The sequence below is a fragment of the Wolffia australiana genome, chromosome 16, assembly GCF_029677425.1.
Source record: "Wolffia australiana isolate 7733 chromosome 16, ASM2967742v1".
Taxonomy (NCBI): domain Eukaryota; kingdom Viridiplantae; phylum Streptophyta; class Magnoliopsida; order Alismatales; family Araceae; genus Wolffia; species Wolffia australiana.
In genome coordinates this window covers 8,275,804-8,281,803 of record NC_135850.1, presented here as the reverse complement: position 1 = coordinate 8,281,803, position 6,000 = coordinate 8,275,804, and positions in this window count along the sequence as shown.

The following is a 6,000-nucleotide window of genomic DNA, read 5'->3' as shown; positions in this document are numbered from 1 at the left end:
CTATTGCTTCATAGAGCATAAGCAAACCATCAGCAAAGAAATTCTTTGTTGATGGTTCTGCTCAGTTAAGTTTTAACCAAGATAACTCTGTGGAATCTAACTAAAGATAATCTAACTGAAGAGTTGAGTGAACCAATACTTTAAAGAAATCTTTGTAGCTTTTACTGAAGAATTTTCTAAGAGATATATTTGAAAATATAGATTTGAATATACAGATTGAACTGAAAAGAACCACCACTGTTTTCCTTGCTCTCTGAGGTTCGGCCCTTACTTGCCCTAAAGTAGTCAGGTTATAAATTGTGTTGCATAAGCTCAATCCTCACACGATTAGACTGATAAATAACCAGTAAAAACCACTAAAATCGAGCTTATCTAGGTCGCAGGCACACGCAAAGATTCCATGGAGTGAGAGATCTTTGGCGCTGTGACACCCAAGACCTCCAAGAACGATGGCTATGGGCAGGACTGCACTCGAGACTCCAGGAAATGAAGGTTCTTGGACGTATGGCATAGAGGATCCCAAGCAGCGATGGCAATGGCTAACGACGAGGATGATAGCAGGGTCAGCGGGTCGGCGATGGCTCGGTCAGGATGCTGAACAACCGGTGACGTCGGTGACAATGGTTAAGGGTGAACACAACCCAAGACTCTCCAACAAGGGCTCTCTTGGGCGATTCTTGAGCAATAACTTCCAAGAGCGGGCATTCTTGACAATGAAGATGAACCAAAGGGAGGCTCTGGCATCAATACACGAAAACACATCATGGAGGAGAGGCCACGATCTTCCCACGATCTCACTACAACTCTCTGTGACAAAAATGGAAACTAAGATAGAAAAAAAAACACTAATTCAACTTCAATTTTTTCAAATGTTCTCTAAAACGTCCTCTTGGGCATGCTGACCTTTATATAGGTTCGAAGGCATGCCCAATTGGCCATAACTAGAGGGAACCGTCTTTTGACGCGCAGCCCCCTCAAAATGAAAAAATAAAAATGATTGAAAAGGACGAGGCCCGAAACACGATTGGCCTTGTCCATGATCCGAAAGAAAATTACAATCGAAATACACGATACAATATGAACACACGATGTCGTATCGTCAAGCGGAGTACTTGAACGACGAGTTAGGGGCGTCGGCTCAAGCAGCTCGGAGAGGCTGTTGACATCGTTCTGTGATGATGGCAATATGGTCCCCTGTCTATCATGATATAGTGGATTATATAAATTAAATAAATTTCATAAAAATTTTCCACTTTTCACTCACCATTTAGATGTATGAATATCTGACTAAACATAAGCAAAATATCATATAAAGTAGATTCTTAATTTTGGTAACTCACTTTATAAATCCTTCTATACATCTTTGTTGGGTACGGTGCCTTGGTTCGTCCATGGAAAACACGTTTATGTGGATGCAGAAGCGTGCCGATCGATTCACAATCGGTCTTTAAAATGAAACATTGAATGTACCTTGTGGGGAACTCATTCCACCCTTTACTTTTCTGCTGTGAGATCATTCTAAAGTTGTTCACACGTCCAGCATTTAGAAATATCCGCGCGATCACTTGGCGCTTGGATCTCCACATCTTTTTCTTCGATTCTTTTTCAAAATATAGAAGATATCCTCACTATGAAGACACTCTCCATTGGATGAGTGGAGATGAGAATGGAGAAAGGGAGGGGCTCTCAAATAACTTAAAATGAGAACCCTTTCCCACTTTATATTTCATTTAAAGTGTTTCTCAAAAACCCTAATAAGTAAATTATATCCTCCAATGCCCTTATGACTTTGTGCGTATGACCTCTAGGGCCATGTATAATTCTAGTTACTAAGTTTAGTGGCCTAATAACATTTATTGACCAACCCTATTATTTAACTAAATCAACATATAGATTAATTTAATAATGATCAATTTAACCCGATTGATAGGTTATGTTTCCAGCTCGTGGGTGCCAAGCTACACCTCGTGCTCTAGAAGACACTAAGTACTCTTGAACTCTCTCATGGAACCTTTACCGTCATCCGTTACCATATATGTATAATCCATCATCCGTGCGAGACTCTCAAACAACTTAGGGTATGGTTTATCGTTAAACCCTAATCCATCATTCGATTAGTACTTATGTATAATGGGGATCATTGGAGAATGTCTTCTCCAATATCCTCACTACCCTAGCCAGGAATTTTTCTGCACCGTCTTCCTTGAGTCACTTTCCTCTTATACCGAGGGTGGATATCCCGTCTTGACCACTCAATCATCTCGGTAAGCTTATTACTACATCTGGTCTATAACTTATTTGAATCCCATGATTAGAGGCTCGTAAGTCATAGCCAAAATGTAGTCGTCCACTCACCAGATGTCCTTGGTGTCTCAGGTCAGTGGATCACTTATGCAACATAACTTGAATCAACCTGATTGATGTTTAGGTATAATAGCATTCAAGGATTCATACGGATCAGTTCAGTGAACTCTTTCTCCAAAGAGCGCCCACTATATGTTCTTAGTGTCTCCACACTAATAGCCACAGTATCAGCTATACTTTTCGTATAAGTAGGGTCAGCTAGTGCTATTCTATTCGGATAATTCAATATCCGTCTCCACTATCCATTGAATATGAATATTTAGAGCACATGTTTAAAGACTAGTGATAATTGTATTATGATCTCATCATAATTCACCAAGTCATCGGACGTATTCATGGACTTCATTATAAACATTACACTGAATAATAATGAACGTAAATATTTTATTCAATGAACTTAAATAAACATGGTATTGTGATTGGCTTGATGGCCACATAATATCCATCAATCTTTCGATGACCTACCAAGTCAAATTACATTGATAAATGTTTGACCATGCCATCTTTGGACTTCAAGCAGTTTGAATTTTTATCAAAGCACTATTTTTGTAGTTTCAATCAAAACAAATGTAACCTTAAATTTGATCATTTTTATGATGTTCATAATTTCAGTATCCTGTTCTTGAACTTCTATTATTTAAATACATAATTTTATAAAATATGAGCCTTCTGATCACAATTTTCTCTATAGTTGAAGCCATGTCTCACAACAATCCAAGTGTAACTACGACCTAATAAAGATGTCATGGTCATCAATTATTATGTTTTTAGGTTCTTCTAGATGTATGATTTGTTTCACTTCATTTTGTGCGAATATGATATGGCCATCCACCCTGGTAGAGTATCAAATTCAAATCATCAAAATAAAAATCTAGTTCAAAACAAATGAATGGGATCCATTTATGACATGTCATTAATTAATTATAAAAAATCCATCCCACTCAACCATGAGTTTTTTGTGTAAAATTTTATAGAATAAAATTTGAAAAAATTGCGGCCTATTGTTAAATGCAACTAAAAATAACTTGGGCACCTCAATCCATGTTGCATTGTGTCTGAAAGGTATCAACCGTGTGGAAGGAAGGGAATGACCCAATTCCCTATTTGACAATGATTATAGGGTCCAGGTCAACTCTTATTGGTCCACTTAGGTGAGCCTTACCCATCCTGACATGCTAACCTGTTTGGTCATGTGATATGGTCCTTGTTAACCATTTGTTATAGGTCTATGCATTGGACTGGCTTTTATTGTCCCAAAAAAAGTATTGATATTTTAAATCTGTTATTTCTTAATGTTAGGAAAGTAAATAAAATGTTTGAAAACCCAAAAAAGCATTCAGAATTATGTCCCCAAATTGCAAAATTAAAAAATGGAAACATTAAACTGAACATATCTACCAAATATCAACACAAAATTCAAAGAGTGTATGCATTAAACTGACGACCGTTTCATAAGTGAGACTAATTCAGGGAATTTTCATAAATTAATTAAAAAAGTAGAAACTTACATGGACAGTTCTTTTGCTGATAAAAATACAAAAACCCATAGATATTGCACAAGTCATCATAACTAACCCTAAGCCTATATCCCATCCACTTAGTGCAAGGATCTCTTATAAGGCCTATACTCTGAAGAAAAAGTTGCAGGCATGCACAGCATCATCCCACTCAAAGACCTGTGTCCTATTTTTCAGCATATTTTTCTAGACTCTTGTGTCCACTGATCGATATTATACAATCATCAAGCGAAATCACACCACCATGTTTCTATTTAAGTTCATTTGAATAAAATAGTTGTTTCATTATTATTCCAGGGTGGTCTTTATAATGAAGGCCATGAATGCATGTGATAACCTAGTGAATTATGATGAAATCATGATAAAGTGATCACTAGTATTTAAACATCTAGTCTAAATATTCATATTCAATTTATAGTTGAGATGAACGTCAAACTATTTGGATCCTACTTATACGATAAGTATGGTTGACCTTGCGGCTGTTATTGTGGAAACACCAAGGACATATAGTGATGGAGGACCATCTGGAAGATTGGGCACGAGTTCTTGAGCAGCCGCCATGTTGACCTTCTCAAAGGCCAAGATGACTAAACAAAATGCTGGTCTTTACATGCCCCTACTGGTGCCAACATGAACTTGGGATGACATTTGCATTGACTTCATCCTCGATCTTCCTAGGACCTCTGATGGAGGACCATCCCAAGGACGATGCCACGAAGACGAAGACCCATCTCGAGGATGATGCGACGAGATGACAATAGCCACGACGAGCAGCTCACGCCGACGCTCGCCATCTGGGGTTTAAGTACTCCGGGTAAGTATGCATTTTCATTTATGTTTGTTTTTTTTCTTATATTTCTGGATTTAGGGATTGGGCCGGTGTTGGGCCCCGTCCTTCATTTTTCATTTCCTTTTTTCATTTGTATTTTGAATTTGGAAGGAGAGGCCGAACCACGTCTTGCGACGGTTCGTCCTCTCCCACGTTCTCTTGGCACCCATCCTCCCTATATAAGGGGATGGCATGCCCAAGGAACATTCGGAAGTCATTGTTGAAAATTGAGTTGCAATTGATCTTCCCCCTATCGTAGTTCTACTGTAGGGGGTTTGGCTAGCCCCACCCCACGTCGAGATCACTCCGTGGGTAGAGCCCAAGTTTCTTCCATCGAGATCACTCCGGGAGGATCGTGCTGAAGCGTGCCGTCGAGATCACTCCAGCACGGGTTAAAGATTTTCAAGAAGTCGCTGTCCTTCAGGTCTGCGAAGAGTCTCCATTGAGATCACTCCGGGAATTCTTGGAGGTTCCTGAATGTCATCGACGCCACGACCAAGCTGGGAATCCGCTCCGTCGAGGGAGCATTGCCCCGACCGTCAAGAACCCGACACCAACCAGGTTCTTGATCCCCCCCTTTCTCCTTCATCCAGCCCATCTCGCCCACATTCCCTTGGACGCCACCCCTTCAGCCTCGCCTCTTGATCATCTAACCTCATTTCTTGATCTTTCCCGCCGATTCTTGAATGCCACCCATTCTCATCCTCCATTTTTCTTGAAATTCTTGATCGCCCAACCGCTTCCCCTACCCTTTCTTGATCGCCCTTTCCCCTTCCCCTGCCCTTCTTGATCGCCCAACCACCTCTTCTTTGCCTTTCTTGATCGCCCACCCTCCTTTCCCCTTCGTTTCTTGAATCCCAACCGCCTCCTCTTGCCTTTCTTGATCGCCCACCCTCCTTTCCCCATCGTTTCTTGATTCCCACCGCCTCCTCTTGCCTTTCTTGATCGTCCACCTTTCTTTCCTCTTGACTTCTTGAATTCTTGATTTCTTGATTTCATGATTTCTTGATTTCTTGATTTCTTGATCTCACCATATCTCCTTGATTCCCCTTCGTCCTCCCCTTCGCCCTCCCATCGCCCTCATCTTTCTTGATTTCTTGACTCCCACCCTCTACGCCATAACCAATTTCTTGGTTTTCTGTCCCCACCCACACGACTATTCCCTCGATACTTGGTTCGCTGTCTTGCCCGCCCACACGGTTGCGCCGTGCGCCAGCCAAGCGCATGCCTTGTGCATCCACTGCTCCGACTCTTGCTACACGCCACCCGTGGACTCAGCTCTTTGCTGGT